We start from the raw sequence: 15,448 nt of genomic DNA, 5'->3' as shown, positions 1-15,448 counted from the left end.
CAGCATATGTAATATATATATATATATATGCACACACACATTTATTTATTTATTTATTTATTTATTTATTTATTTATTTATTTTGAGAGAAAGAGCACATGCACATATGAGTTGGGGGAGAGGGAAAGAGAGAATTCCAAGCAGGCTCCATTCTCCACCCAGAGCCCAACCACCGGGCTCGATCTCACGACTGTGGTGAGATCATGACCTGAGCCAAAATCAGAAGTTGGAGGCTTAACTGACTGAGCCACCCAGGCACCCCAGCCCCAATATATACATTTTTAAATATGACTTTTCAAAGGGTCACTAGTATAAAAGTACCAGAAAAAGATAAGCCTTATCATTGATCAATAATTACCACTGATCTTAGAACCATGAACAACTTGAGTTTCATAATTTCCTTCTCTGTGGTCTTGTTACATACAGCAGGCCTCATGTGATTCTTGAAACGACCTGTTACAGCCTGAAGTCTCAAGACTGAGGGTTGCATCTGGAAGTCTCAGACTCTCTCCACGTGTCAAGGCTTCATGTTGAGTTTCCTGCTGACCTGCGGCATCGCAGCAACTGAGCACCAGCCGCCCCCTCCCAAGAGCTCTGCCCACTTCAGAGACTGAGCAAGTTGATCAACCACAAGCCTGTGGCTTCCGTGATAGGGCATGCTGATTTAACAGAATCAGTTTCTGTGTGGTTCTTTCACTAGTATTCAAAGGGAGAAGCCCAAGTGCCTCAGGGCTTTTCTTTCTATCCTCCTCAGAGATAACAGCCCACTGTAATTCATGAGGTATTGTCCTGGGAACAATCATCAGAAGTCATGCTCCAGGTCAGGACAGGTCAGTGTATGCTAAAAATTATGTCCCCACATAATTCATATGTTGAAGCTCCAATGCTTAACATTTGGAGATAGGACTTTTAGGGAAGTGATTAAGGTTAAAGCGTGAACCCTAATCAGATAGGACTGACATTTTATAAGAGGAAGAGACGGCAGAGATCAATCTCTCCTTCCCACACCCACTCTAGCTCACAGAGAAGCTATGTGAGGACACAGTGAGAAGGTGGCCGTCCATGAGCCAGAAAGAGAAACTAACCCCAATGGCACCTTGGTCTTGAACTTGTGAGAAAATAAATATCTGTTGCTGAAGTCACCCAGCATGTGGCTGGTTTCTGTTACAGTAGCTCTAGCTGACTAATACAATCATAAAAATCATTGAACACATATACGTAGTCTAGTGCAGTCCTTCAATCACCTGGGCACAAAGAAGCATCTCAGAGAAAAAAGCAGACTCTTAGGACTGAGACAAGAATTCCAAGCAGCCAGTCCTACAAACTTCCCATGATTTGTCCTTGCCCCACCCCACCCCAAGACATCCTTCCTTTTAATTCTTGAAGTGCGTTTTGTTTCCTCTGCCTGCATAACACTTCTTTCCCTTTCTTCATCATCTAGTGAACCTCACTTTGGCCCACCTGTCAGTCCCCCACATTGTCTGACCCCGCAGGTGGGCCTCCCTCTATCATGCTCTCCTAGCACCCCGCGTCTTTGCGGCAGATGTCACGGTTTGCAAAGAGAGATTTCTGTGATCTCTGTAGGCACACGTTTTAACCACCGGTCTGGAAGCTTCCCACAGCGACATGGTTCTCAAGTATCTGCAGAACAAAGTGGGGAAAGAAGTAAAAAGGAAGGGAGAGAGGTGATGAAAAGGGTAGAGGAGGAAAGGGGAGCAAGAGGCAAAGTTAAAGAGAAAGATGTAAGGACACAGTCACTGACTTTGTCCATTCTTTGGGCTGCCATACTGAAATACCACACACTGGTGGCTTAACCAAGGTGGAAGGGCTAAGGGAGCTCTGTGAGGTCTCTTTTATAAGGGCACTAATCCCATTCATCAGGGCTCCACCCTCAGGACCTAATTACCTCCCAAAGGCCCCACCTCCTAATACCACCATTTTGCAGTGGTGGGGAGGCGGTGGGGAGGAGGTTAGGAATTTGAATTTGGGGAGGAATTCGGTCTATTGCATATGTGCTTCAGTCTCATCAGATGGAAGCCAGTGGTAGGGGAAGCATGCTGACCTGGTCACACTCACCACCAAAAGGTTGCCACACTTCCAAGAGCTGGCCTAAATCTTTCCAGTCAAAGTCACTAGGAAAGATTCAATGACCTCTAACACAGCTGGGGGAAAATTATTCAGTCCTAGAGCTTGAAACAGCATGAACTAAACTAAATTGTTCTGTGCAAACTTTAGGGACCATATTTAGTCATTTTATATACATACACACACATTCACACACTTTTGAAACAGAAACAATCAGTACCAAACTATAAAAAAGTAAAATATTAAAAAACCACTGTGGTCCACTGGTAATACTCTTGATGTTTCACACCCCCTTGAGGCCTGCACCAATGACTCCTTACCTAAAGGCCTAGGGACCTGTTGGAGATGATGTAATTGTTGTGAGGGGCTCACATGCACCCACAGAACCAAGTACTACCTGCAGATTGAACGCATGAAAGCCCAATTATTGCCATGTTGAAAACCATGAAAGTTTATGTTTGTCCTCATACTTTATATAGTTCAAAGTCACGCAGCTTAGTAGTTACTTAAATTGGTCCTATTTCCCGTGGCACCGATGGAAAAGGTCCACATGTGAAATAGGCCTTTATTACTTTGAGCTAAAATTTTTTAAATGTTTATTTATTTTTGAGACAGAGCGAGCGAGAGAGAGAGAGAGAGAGAGAGTGCATGTGAGAGCATCAGCAAGCAGGAGAGGGGGAGGAAGAGAAGGAGAGACAGAGAATCCCAAGCAGGCTCTGCACTGTGAACGCAGAGTCTCACATGAGGCTCAAACTCACAAACCATGAGATCATGACCTGAGCTGAAGTCGGACACTTAACCGGGTGAGCCACCTAGGCGCCCCATCATATATGTGGATTTTACTCTTCTCTGGTTAACTTCCACAATTCAAAAATAAATGGAAGACCTTAAGGAACAAAGCAACTAGCATTCATGACTTAGAACAGTGTTAGAATAGTGTTCCGTGTATAGCCCAACTGTGTGGGTCATAATGAAAGGAGGCCCCACCCTGGACAGCTCCCTGAGCCTCCTGTCACCAGGCCACAGTCCTGTTCTCTGTTCTAAATATGGGCTTAGTGTGACTCTGGCCAGCAAAAGGAAAAAGCTCTTGGCAAAAGGCTACAATGTCAGAGGCTTCAAGGATATCCTGAGGCCAACTTTAAATTACTCATTATCATTTTGGAAGGTACTAAGAATTTTCTGTGCCTCACGAGTAAAACACGCATATACCTATAACCTGAGCATCTCTGCAAGCACTCAGGCTTCCTAACTAAGACATGTGGTCAGAGAGAGAAAGGCACAATCACCAAGCATCCCAAGACAGCTGAAAAATACACTGACCAGGAGCTGGATGTCTGGGTTTCTAGTTATAGCCCTGCTGATTTGAAATGTGTCATTGTGCAAGTCACTGGGCAGCATCACTGGGGCTTGGTCTCTTTATTTATAAACTGAGGATGTTAGGGGCACCTGGGTGGCTTAGTCAGTTAAGTGTCCGACTTCAGCTCAGGTCATGATCTCGCGGTCCATGAGTTCGAGCCCCACGTCGGGCTCTGTGCTGACCGCTCAGAGTCTGGAGCCTGTTTCAGATTCTGTGTCTCCCTCTCTCTGACCCTCCCCCATTCATGCTCTGTCTATCTCTGTCTCAAAAATAAATAAATGTTAAAAAAATAAAATAAAATAAAATTAAATAAATAAATAAATAAATAAACAAACAAACTGAAGATGTTAGGCTACCAAATGATCACAAAGATCCTTCCAGCTCTGACAGTCTATTCTACATGTACTTTTGTCCAGGATCATACTAACACACGTTCCATTTCCATTATCAACTTGCAACTACATCTACAAAAGACTGAGTCTCGAGCTTCTGATAAGACAAGAGCTACTAAAGTATCAGGTGCTGTGTATATTGAGACATAGATGGGATTTGGACATACTTTCTCCAACTCTGAATTTCAATTCTGATTCTTCACCTCTATTCCCATATTTCCCAATTTATGAATTCTTAGAAACACTGAGAGACATAGAAACCCAATAATTCCATTTTTTCCTACCACCTTCTGCCCCTCCGAACTTTTTTAAATTAAGATTTTCTTTTTTAGAGCAGTTTTAGGTTCACAGCAAAATTGAAGAGGAAGTACAGAGATTTCCTATATGCCCCCTGCAGCCACACAGGTACAGCTTCCCCGTAATCAACATTCTTCACCAGACTTGTATATTTGCTACAAATGATGGACCCATAGGGACACATCATAATCACCCAAAATCCATAGCTTAAATTATGGCTCATTCTTTTTGTTATACATCCTATGGCTTTGGACAAATGTACAATGACATCTACCATTATAGTGACTTACAGAGTATTTTCACTGCCCTAAAAATCCTCTGTGTCCATCTGTTCATCCCTTCCCTGCCCAGCCACTCCAACCCATGAGCAACTACTAATCTTTTCACTGTCTCCATAGTTTTGCCTTTTTCCAGAATGTCATATAGTTGGAATCATACGGTATGTAGCCTTTTAACATTGGCTTCTTTCACTCAGTGATATACTCTGAAGCTTCCTCCATATCTTTTCATAACCTGACAGCTCATTTCTTTTTAGTGCTGACTAATATTCCATTGAAACACTCACTGAAGGACATTTTGGTTGCTTCCAAGTTTTAGTAATTATGAATAAAGCTTCTACAAACATCCCTGTACAGGTTTTTGGGTGAACATAAGTTTTCAACTCCTTTGGGTAAGTACCAAGGAGTGTGATTACAGATCATATAGTAAGAGCACGTTTAGCTTTGTAAAAAAACTGTCAATCTTTCTTCCAAAATAGCCGATACCATTTTGCATTCCCACCAGCAACAAATGAGAGTTCCTGTTGCTCCACATCCTCACCAACTGGTATTATCAGTGTTCTGGATTTTTCCCATTCTAATAGGAGTGCAGTGGTATCCCATTGTTGTTTCAATTTGCATTCCCCTGATAACATATGGTGTGGAGCATCTTTTCATATGCTTATTTGCCATCTATACCACTTTTTTAGTGAGGTGTCTGTTAAGGTCTTTGGTCCATTTTTTAATCAGGTTGTTTGGGTTTTTTTTATAGTCGAGTTTTAAGAATTCTTTGTATATTTTGGATAACAACCGTTTATGTCTTTTATAAATCTTTTCTCCTAATCTGTGTCTTGCCTTCTCATTTTCTTGCCATTGTCTTTCACAGAGTAGAAGTTTTTATTTTTCTAAATTAAGTCTATTGGGGCGCATGTGTGGCTCAGTCGGTTGAGCGTCCAACTTTGGTTCAGGTCATGATCTCACAGCTTGTGAGTTCGAACCCCATGTCTGGCTCTGTGCTGACAGCTCAGAGCCTGGAGCCTGCTTCAAATTCTGTGCCTCCCTCTCTCACTGCCCCAACCCACTCACATTCTGTCTTTGTCTCTCTCAAAAATAAACATTAAAAAAATTTTTTTAATAAAAAAATAAATTAATTAAGTTTATTTATTTATTTTGAGAGACAGAGACAGAGAGAGAGAGAGAGAGAGAGAGAGAGAGAGAGAGCACAAACAGGGGAGGGACAGAGAGACAGACTTCCAAGCAGGCTTTGCACTGTCAGTGCAGAGCCCAACACGGGGCTTGAACTCGCAAACCATGAGATCATGACCTGAGCAGAGATCAAGAGTCAGACACTTAACCAGCTGAACTAGTCAGGCGTCCTTCTGTGGTGTTTTTAATTTCAATGAAGGCCAGCCTCTTCCACCTTTAATTCATTGGAACCTACAGTCCTAGAGAGGGAGACTATTAAGCTATTTTCTGTTGAAATATCAAAAGGAAACTTGTCCTTACAACATTGCATTTCATTGATGTCTATTTCAAAATATTAACATTTGCTCTTTAAAAATGAATATTAGGTTTAAAATAAACATAAATGACACTTCATTTATGTATCTTGATTCATGAAATGCTTCCCTTGGAGACAGATTCTGAATATAATAATGAAATACAGTTTTGCTAACATGTTGATACTAACCTTAAAAGCTGGTAAATTTGTATTTTCCCCCATCAAAAACAACTCCCTTTTGCAACAAGCATTTAAGAAAATTAATACTAAAACAACTGGGTACATTTAACACATTTACTTCATTTATTGTAGATACTCAATTTGAAAACAGAGACTGGCATTTTAAACCTTTATAAGCAGAGTATTTCTTGCAAAGAACAAAATTTTATCTCTGCATTTAATTCTGAATCTCCCTCTGGAGTAAGTAAAATAATTCCTGTTTGCATCTCTAATTATGATAATAACCTGCATACGTGTACCATTTTGCTTTAGACCTTGAATGGGTACATGAACCCATATACCTTCCAGACCTGCCAGGAGACACTGAAGCCTGGTCCTCTTGCCTCCACCCTGTGTAATACAAAATACTATGTCTCACACGCTGCCTCACAAATAACAACAACATCGAAGTTAAGATCAGTAGGAGAAATCTGACAAAAATGATGCATAGGGCTCTCTTGACTATAAAGGAAAAGCAAAACCACCATGGGTACGAGGGGCTTGTCGGCAGTGAATTTTGCCTTGTTTTCACACACCAAATATCTCATTTCTAGAGATAAGAGCCCTTTTCCAAGAAGTTCAAAGTGAGAAAACAGTTGAAGGAGGGTCAACTGAAGCTGAAATTTGCTCAGTAGAAAGTTTTCCATTTGAACTGCCATAATCTGTTTTCTGATCTCCTCACTTCACATAAATCACTTCACATCAAGGCGTCCAGCCATTTCCTGTATGGCTGACACCAGTGACTAATATTTGAGCTTCACCTTCTTGAACCTCTTCTCTACTCAGACACGTTCAAATGTAGCTTTTATGAAAAGGGCAAAGAAGTAGGCAGAAAAACAGATCATATATTTCAAGATCTCCTTTGCAGTTCTACCTTCTGTAATTTTATAATTATTTCCATAGCTCCTTCTCCATTATTCTACAGTCCTGGGTTACTTGCTCCATACTCTTCCAAACAATCATCATTTTTTAGTAATCTTCAATTTGAATTAGAAGTATCAGTCTGAACTCATGAAGCAATTTACTTAATTTCCTAACTTTGTCCTCTGAAAGGACCTAAAAATAATGGCAAGCCAGCAGCAATCACCACCCCTAGTGTTCATTCTGTGTCTTGAAATACTATTTCCATCAAAAGGAGCTGGATCTCCTTGGAGAAATGGCTGAATTGAGGTCTGAGAACAAAGAGTACAATGAGCCTGGAACATCTTGTCTAGCAAAGACATTTTATTTTATTTTGTTTTTTTTTTAATGTTTATTTATTTATTTGAGAGAGAGAGAGAGAGAGAGAGAGAGAGAGAGGGCACAAGTGGGAAGGGGCAGAGAGACAGGAGAGAGAGAATCCTAAGCAGGCTCCACAGTTAACACAGAGCCCGACATGGCGCTCGATCCCAAAAACCATGAGATCATGACCTGAGCCAAAATCAAGAGTTAGACATTCAACCAACTGAGCCACCCAGGAGTCCCTCAAAAACATTTTAAATAAATTAAAAAAAAGATAGATAAGGGCGCCTGGGTGGCTCAGTCGGTTGAGCATCCGACTTCAGCTCAGGTCATGATCTCGCGGTCCGTGAGTTCGAGCCCTGCGTCGGGCTCTGTGCTGACAGCTCAGAGCCTGGAGCCTGCTTACGATTCTGTGTCTCCCTCTCTCTCTGCCCCTCCCCCATTTGCACTCTGTCTCTGCCTTTCAAAAATGAATGTTAAAAAATTTTTAAAAAAAAGATAAGTGGATGGTTAATACACGTATGCATACATACATATATATACATATGTACACAAATACATACATACTATACACACAGTTCAGAAGCCACTTAGAAGAAGCCTCCCTAGCCAAAAATTGGGCAACTTGATCATCAAACAGAATAATGATTGCAAATGGACTGAAACACATCAAATGTGTTTAAATCTATAAATTCATTAAAAAAAATTATTGGTCACTTTTAGAGGAAGCCAGTTAACCAACTCGTTTTGAAACTGGTAAAGTAAAGGGAAAGAATCACCATTTATCTTGCTTTTCTATTACAAGCTTGCTCCTCAGGATGAGTGAGAACTCGATACAGAAGAGTTTCTCTTTATGCAAGCACTCCAGCTAATAAATAAAGAAGAATGTTAGAGTTAGAAGATCACCCTGTGGCACCTCCTAATGAGTGCATGGGATCTCGGCAACAGTCCTCAGTGCTACGATCACCAGAAGCCAGCCACATCCTTCAAAGGTTTCGTGGGGAAATGAATCATCCACTATTGACTTAATACAAACAGCAAATAGAATAAAGTCAAAGTTAAGTTTACCTTTCAGACTGTCTTCTTCCCAATCAGTTAAAGAAACTATGAATAATTCAACAACATCAGTGTATAAACTTTCTTTGGGAAAGAAACTGTTTGCCAAAGGAGCCAGAGGCACCTATAAATGAGTTCATCGTTGGGTTCACCGCTCTACTTATGAGCCTTTCCTTGACAAATTCTTACACATATATCCCCTAAAAGTGACAAGTAAGGGTAATTCTGCTTTTATTTTTTGGGGTCTGTTGTTGTCCTTCTGTAACCGAAAATAGAGATAATCGAGTTAAAGAATTCAAAGAAAATTCCCTACAGAAGAAAAACACATTTGGATCTAATTCTACTGTTGAGTCCTCACTGATTTCTTTTAAATGAAATGAAATGAAATTCAAGTTCTGGGTACAGTAATTTAACCACTATTTTGATCATTCCTCTTCTACTTAATTAGCAAAACTAAACCATTAAATAATCCCATTAAAAATGACAAGACAGGTAAATGGCTTTCTGAATCTTACAACTGTCAGTACTTGACCTTAAAAAATCAGCACAAGCTCAAATGGAATTTCATCAAGAGGACTCCAAAAACATGTAGGCAGATACATCAGCGGAAATTGGTGGGGAGGGGACTTAAGAGGTGGGGAAACATTCCATATAAGCAAATGACTTGGCTAGCTACAGGCAAATTTTTTCAGGATGCAGCACCTCCTCCACCACCAACCTTCCAAACAGAATCTGCTCTTGCTGGAGGGAATGATAGATCCTTCGTATGTAAAGAAAAACTGTTCAACTCTCTATGTGAGCTTAAGCAGTGATGAAATGAGGCCAGGACCTGGGTTTTCTCAGGGTATCATTCAGGGAATCATCTTTCTGTAGTGATGAGATAGGAATATAGCTCCAGTCTGAACAAAGTACCTAACTCTGGGTCAAAAGACTAGAGCTTCACAGCCATGATGCTGAAGGAAAGAAGCCAGATGCAAAGGAGTATGTACTGAGTGATTGTACTCCTAGCAAGCTCAAGAACAAACAAAACTAATCTCTGGTGGGAAAAAACAAAAAACAAGAACAAAACAACCAGAACAGTGGTTACGTAGGGAGGGTGAGGAGCTGACTACGAAGGGGATGAGAGAACTTTCTAGGAAGACGGAATTGTCTTTATGAGGTGTAGGTTACATAGGCAGACCCATTTGTTAAAACTACGCAGCTAAGGTTAGTGCTTTCCAATGTACATAAACTTTAAAAAACTATAAAAACTATCATCATATAAAAACTATCATGTGGGGGTAAGAGCTAGTGAAAGTATAGATGTTTTAAGATGACAGAATACTGATAATTATTGAGATTGGAGGATAGGTACATGGGAGTTCACCATACTATTCTGTTTACTTTGTATATGTTTAAAAATTTCCATGCTAATGTTCTTTAAAAAAGACTAGAGCTTTAATCCCCTCTCCACTACTTAATAGCTATTGGGTGCTTGGCAAATCTCAACCTTTTGAATCTCATTTTATTTATCTATGAACTGAGGATGATGATCCCTGTACACCTCACTCAAAATAACTCTGGGTTGTTGCCAAGTATCACGTGAGGCAATGGAAATAAAAGTAATTCCCTAAGCTGTGAAGTAATACATAAATATAACAAAATAATAATGAAGATTTATAATTACTAATAGATTACAATCCATTCTAGAATGTTTGAGGAGATCATTAATATTTTTCTTTCAACAGAAACATGAGATATAGCTATTCATTTCTCAGTAATTCTTGCTTGGGGCACCTGGCTGGCTCAGTTGGTGGAGTGTGCAACTCTTGATCTCAGGGTTGTGAGTTCAAACCCCACGCTGGGTGCAGGGGTCACTTAAATAAGTCACACTTTAAAAAAAATAATAATTCCTGCTTGAAAAAATAGTAATAGAGCTGATAAATCAAAAGGATAGATAACATAAGTGTCATTTATATTTACGAGAAAATATATTTTGCATAACTCCCTAATAATGCAAAAATTTATGCCTTTAGAAAAAGTTTGAGTGTCTTATACCAACATCAACCTGATGGCTGAGAGAAGACACCTTAAAAGCACACCCCAGAAGGAAGGTGGTTTAGGAACTCAAACGATATAGATAATTCACATGTTTAAAATCGAGGTTCAACTGTTACATAACCCACTGAAGCTTGACCATCCAAAATAATGTTCATGAGCTCATATAAAATCATAACATTAGGCACAAGAAACAGTACATTCTTAATGTGAATCTAATGATACTTAGAAAGCTGGACTTCTAAACATATGGCTAAACATATGGCTCTCCAATGTTAAGGCACATAACTATTCAACCCAAGGAAGCCTGGTAGACATATGGACCATTCCTTTATTTTATTAACTTGTCTGTTATGCTACCCTTAGTCAATTACAATTATCACAAAATACAACCTGTACTGGGAAAAAGACAGAGAGAAATGGAGACAGAGAGACAGAGACACAGAGATAGAGAGAGGTGGTGTAATTCTATCCTAATGTCCCAGTCTAGTCTAGTCAGTGTGTACCCTGAAAACACTAAGGGGTTGGCCTGGTGTGCTGTTGTTGGTTCAAGTTTCAAAGTAAATAAGCATGCCAGAGTGATGTTTTAACAAGAACATTCCAATTCAAAAAATATACTTTACAAGAAAGTCACTTAGATACATTCTTTTGCATGAATCTTTTTTTTTTTAATTTTAATGTTTATTTTCGGGAGAGACAGAGCATGAGCAGGGGAGGGGCAGGCAGAGAGAGGGGACACAGAGTCCAAAGCAGGCTCCAGGCTCTGAGCGGTCAGCACAGAGCCCAACGTGGGTCTTGAACTCACAAACTATGAGATCATGACGTGAGCTGAAGTCGGATGCTTAACCGACAGAGCCACCCAGGCGCCCCAACTTTTGCATTAATCTTATCTTCAAATAATAGATATACGTACCAAGTGCCTACTTTCAGTGTTCGAACATCTTCCCAGTCCTGGTTTAGGTGAATGTGCTCCCTACATGTCAGTTCTCCAGCCTGGCCTTTCCACTCTGCATGAAGTGACCTGGTGCACTCCTCCTCAGGCAGCTTCAAACGCCATGTCTGTTTTTTTCCACATGACTTCTCTAAAAAGTGCTGGCCTACCCTGCCAACTGCTGGGTTTCAGAATGGCCCAAGGAACACCATCTGAGCTGCTGTTTATGAAATTACTAAACAAAAATATGATTGAAACTGCTCACTTCTTATTCTTTTGTTATGGTAGAACACATTATATAACACGGTAGCAAAAGTACTGGTCATCTGAAGAAAAATCAAGGCTTCAAGCTAAAACTCTCATTCCAGCTAGCACCCTGCTTGTAAAAGCCTTCACCATTAAACTTAGGCTCTGAGTTTATATTTCTCCCAGTTTATATTGCCCTTGGATAGTTCAAATAAAATACAGGACCATCCAGTTAAATCTGAATGTCAATACAACATGGAATCTTTTAGTATAAACATGTCTCAAAAAATACTGCATTTTGTACTAAACTTTTATACTAAAAAACCCATTCCTTATTTATCTGAAATCCACATTTAAGTTGGTGTACTATATTTTTATTTACTAAATATGGCAACTCGCAGCCCCACCTCCACTATGATGATGAGTAAAATCGACATGCACATAAAGAACACACTAACTGTTATAGCCTCTTTTGATTTGCTGGCTCTGAATTTATCCCTTTAGAATATACAGCATGTAGCTAACAGAACAAACTGTGAGAATAAGCAGGATGACATTATAGGGATAACCTCCCTTTCTGCAACTGTGAAATGGAAAGGGTTGAACTAGATCTAAAATTCCATCAAACCACTGAATTATTTACAAGCCTTCACCTATATCAAAGTTAATCATCCATATCTGAAATTCTCATGTCTCCTGGAGGAAGTTTCCTCACCAAAACACAAAACAAAACAAAAAAACCCCAGAAACCCCCAATCAACTCAATTTGTCATCCATTTCTATTTCTCTTTCAAAAGCATTTCCTGAGGGGCGCCTGGGTGGCTCAGTTGGTTAAGCATCTGACTTTGGCTCAGGTCATGATTTCACAGTTCATGAGTTTGAGCCCTGCGTCAGGCTCTGTGCTGACAGCCCCTCGCCCCCCACTCACTCTCACTCTCTTTCTCTCTCTCTGTCTCAAAAATAAACATTAAAAAAAAGAAAGAAAGAACAAAAGCATTTCCTGAAACCTATATTCTCGAAACTCAGCAATAATAACAATTTCTCTGTACAGTGGCCTGAATGTTCACCGATATTTGCCACCTTCTATTGATTCTGGCCACAGTCTACTCTTGCAGAAATGTTCAAGGTTGCAGAAACTAGTGGTCCCTCATAGTGATCACACCAGGGGCCATTATCACATGTGGTGATCCCTATTGTACTATTTACCAAAGGTCATATTATTTTAGCAGAATATCCAAATCTATTCTAAGATGGAGCTGTGTCATGATCTTATCAAGTAAGGAAGGAAGGAACAGCAGACCTCTAATTCATGCTGACCAAAGACAACCTAGAAGTATTAACATTAATTATAAGAAATGGGATAAGATTTATGTCCTTCTGTATATCCAAATTTGGTTCTATTCAAAGAGCCTCAAGTAACCAATGTCGTTCCCTGTGATTACAGATTGCATTTAACTCAGTCCTATGCGTTTAACAAAAACCACTGACCATATAAGAACAAATGTCTCCCATGTTTTGTTTCGCCCAAATCATCCTCCCTGCTTTAAATGTTTTGGTTTGGGCAATTACGCTAATTACATTGGCAAACTGTGGCCCAAGGGCCAAATCTTGCTCTCTGCTTATTTTGTAACAGAAGTTTTACTGGGCTACAGCCATGCCCATTTATTTATGTACTGTCTATGGCTGCTTTCACACGACAACAGCAGAGGTGAGTAGTTCGTGACAGACCATATGGCTCATGAACCCCCAAATATTCACTATCTGGCCCTTTACAGAGTTTGCCAATCTCTGCTAATCCCTTGCAGTCTCCAAGTGTCCAGGGAGCATTTTTGGTGTAGGAGCTCCTATGGCCACGAGTAGTTCCAATAGGACACCGCTCTTCGGCCTCACACATTCTTGAAGATCCAAAGGAGAAACATACAAGCACGGCCATATGAGAAAGCATATGACTTTCTGCTCCGAGCATTTCACAACATGAAACTACACCATGACAAGCATGTGCACAGGATGGCTGCCACCACCATTATTTGTGGTGTGATGAGGAAAATGCAGTGGGGCAGGAATACAGAAATTGTCTCCATTTGGTGCCAGCGCCTATGAAGGTACTGTCGCTGTTGTAGCAATTTAGAATTTAAATCAACACAGTTCTCCTGTGACTTCGCTGCTTTAGGCAGGAAGGGCGCGTGATCAGAAAGAACTGCTGCCTTCAAAACCGAAACTACTCTGAGCCTTAAAAGAGCCCTCCATAGATGCCTTGGAGGACAGACTGCCGGAATGACATATTATGGTCTCTGAGAGGCCCTTGCTGAATACCACCTCCTCTGCAGTAATCAGGCATGAAGGGCCCCTTGTAATCTCCTTTCTGCTCCACGGAAAGCCCTTGTAAGCAGAAATGGCACACTCACAGTTAATGAAATTTTATGCCATAGAAAATTAAACACAGATAGTCCTCTAGTTGAGAGGAGCAGGAAGGAAAAAAAACTCACAGTAACTGGTGCTAAGTTTGACTTCACAATATTGACAGAGTAGATGGTTTCCCAAATAAAAACTTTAAGAACTGGGACTAATTCAATCCTTCCACCCCTCTTAGGGATCACAATGGGCTCCCACTGGTACAGAAGCAGAACTGTGGTTCTTTCTCCCATCCTTTGAATCTTACTCCTCCATTGTGTACCATCGCCCACTCCCTGAGCCCACCACTCCCTTGTTTACGTAAAGGTGGGTCCCTGCCTGGGGTTCTTAGGCTCCTGCTGGAAAACACAGAAAATCAACCACAAGCCCACACCCCCGGACAGAAGAGAGACATCCCAGCTCATTTCACTTTCAGCCAGAGCTCAATATGTTTATGCCTTTTTAAATTCTGATATTTGATGAATGCCTACCATGTGCCAAGGATAGTCCTTCCGGTTGAGGTTCAAGGGTGAAAAAATAGACACAGATGCAACCTTCTCAGAGCATTGACAGGTGAGGGGATGGGGGGGGGCAGTTATTGGATAAATAATCCCACAGAGTGTCAGCTTATATTATAGATGTGTCTAAGTCTAGGATCATGAGTCTATACCTTGGGTTCAGTGCCGTGAGGGTATGAATAGCAGGAGTCTGAGAATATAAAGGGGGATCCTCATTCAGGATCTGGGGAAGCTGCTGTTGTACAGAAGTGACATTTAAAATGAAACCAGGGGTAGGAGATCTTCAGGTGAAGAATGGAGCTGAGGAACAGTTTGGGCAGAAGGAAGGGCAGGTGCAGGCACCCCAAGGAAGAGAGAGTGTGGCCTAGTCAAGGGAGGTGAGAGTGAGGCTGGGAAGAGAAGAGGTGGCCTTCTAAGTCAAAGTACGGGGTTTTGTTCATTTTAAGTACAATGGGAGGCTGCAAACAGGGCAGTGAAGGATTAGATCTGCATATTTAAAAGACCATCCTGGGTGCCTGGGTGGCGCAGTCGGTTAAGCGTCCGACTTCAGCCAGGTCACGATCTCACGGTCCGTGAGTTCGAGCCCCACGTCGGGCTCTGGGATGATGGCTCAGAGCCTGGAGCCTGTTTCCGATTCTGTGTCTCCCTCTCTCTCTGCCCCTCCCCTGTTCATGCTCTGCCTCTCTCTGTCCCAAAAATAAATAAACGTTGAAAAAAAAATTAAAAAAAAAATAAATAAATAAAAGACCATCCTTGGGGTGCCTGGGTGGCTCAGTCTATTAAGGATCCGACTCTTGGTTTCGGCTCAGGTCATGATCTCACAGTTCACGAGTCTGAGCCCCATGTGGGGCTCTGCATTGACAGCGTGGAGTCTGTTTGGGATTCTCTCTCTCTCTCTCTCTCTCTCTCTGCCCCTTCCCTGCTTACTCTCTCACGTGCT

The 15,448-nt window shown here is 41.1% G+C and overlaps 1 protein-coding gene across 15 annotated transcripts in view; it reads right to left on the bottom strand.

Moving 5' to 3' along the window:
- The window catches only part of OSBPL6 (oxysterol binding protein like 6), a 210,711-nt gene that overhangs the window by 130,083 nt on the left and 65,180 nt on the right, over window positions 1–15,448 (bottom strand). The window lies entirely within an intron of this gene.

Source organism: Herpailurus yagouaroundi, unplaced genomic scaffold (assembly GCF_014898765.1).
Source record: "Herpailurus yagouaroundi ecotype Mexico unplaced genomic scaffold, PumYag 140, whole genome shotgun sequence".
Lineage (NCBI taxonomy): Eukaryota > Metazoa > Chordata > Mammalia > Carnivora > Felidae > Herpailurus > Herpailurus yagouaroundi.
Note: the sequence above shows the minus strand (reverse complement) of the source record. Positions and strands in the feature narration are given on the sequence as shown.